The sequence below is a fragment of the Nicotiana tabacum genome, chromosome 23, assembly GCF_000715075.1.
Source record: "Nicotiana tabacum cultivar K326 chromosome 23, ASM71507v2, whole genome shotgun sequence".
Taxonomy (NCBI): Eukaryota; Viridiplantae; Streptophyta; class Magnoliopsida; order Solanales; family Solanaceae; genus Nicotiana; species Nicotiana tabacum.
This window is the reverse complement of record NC_134102.1, coordinates 48657559-48658536: the sequence shown is the minus strand read 5'-3', so window position 1 is coordinate 48658536 and position 978 is coordinate 48657559. Positions and strand designations below refer to the sequence as shown.

The 978-nt window shown below is 42.0% G+C and overlaps 1 pseudogene; it reads right to left on the bottom strand.

Annotated features, from left to right (window-relative positions):
* Positions 1 to 361: 361 nt before the first annotated feature.
* On the bottom strand, positions 362 to 460 carry LOC142177817 (small nucleolar RNA R71; annotated as a pseudogene).
* Between the last annotated feature and the right edge of the window lie 518 nt (positions 461 to 978).

The window sequence follows — 978 nt, the reverse complement described above, 5'->3', positions numbered from 1 at the left end:
GAGAAAAGCCACCGTTCAAAAGAAAATACTCCTCGGGAAAGAACCATGGCATAAAGAAAACCCAAGGAGGTTTATTGAAAAGTAGTTGAAGCAAGGGTTGCTTCAAACCCTTCAGAATTGTTGTGTCTTCAGAAGGAAGCCAACCGAAGATCCAAACACACATCTAATGGACTTCGAGGAGATTATGAACACCTTTCAATACAATGGTGTGTCACAAGATATGTACTTAAGGGTATTCCCCTTTTCGCTCAAAGATGATGCAAAGCAGTGGCTTCGAAGCTTACCCACAGGTTTGATTAAAACATGGGAAGAGATGACCAGGAAATTCCTTGATAAATATTTCTCCTTAGCTAAAACGGGCAAGTTTAGAAGTGAAATCCATAACTTCTGCTAGAAAGATACTGAAACTGTTTTTGAAGCATGGGAGAAGTTTAAGGAGATTGTTCGAAAGTGTCAACATAGAGGAATTGAACTCTGGATGCAACTCCAGGACTTTTGGGATGGATTGACACCGACATTGCGTATAACATTGAGTAATGCAGCTGGAGGTCAATTGATGAAGAAAACTCCAGAGGAGATAGTTACAATTCTTGATGAGTTATCTGAAGATGCAAATCAATGGCCCTCTGAGAGTGCGGAAAGAAGAAGATCAACTGGTGTTTACCAGGTTGATGCTAACACATCTGTGCAGGTACAACTTGATGGATGGCAAAAGAGATAAGGAAGCTGACCTTAGCCTCGATACAAAGTGAGCCTCACGCAGCTTGTGATATATGTGGAAGAGGACACCCCACTCATGAGTGTCAAGCCTCAACTGAGGAAGTAAATGATGTGGGAAATTACAATTTCAATGCAATGGGTCAGAGGCACCCCGGTTTTTCATAGAGTTCACATGGAGGTACTGCGAATGCTTGGCAGTAAAATAACTCTTGACCACAGGGACAAGGAGCTCTAGCATACCAAAATCAGCAAAGGAAG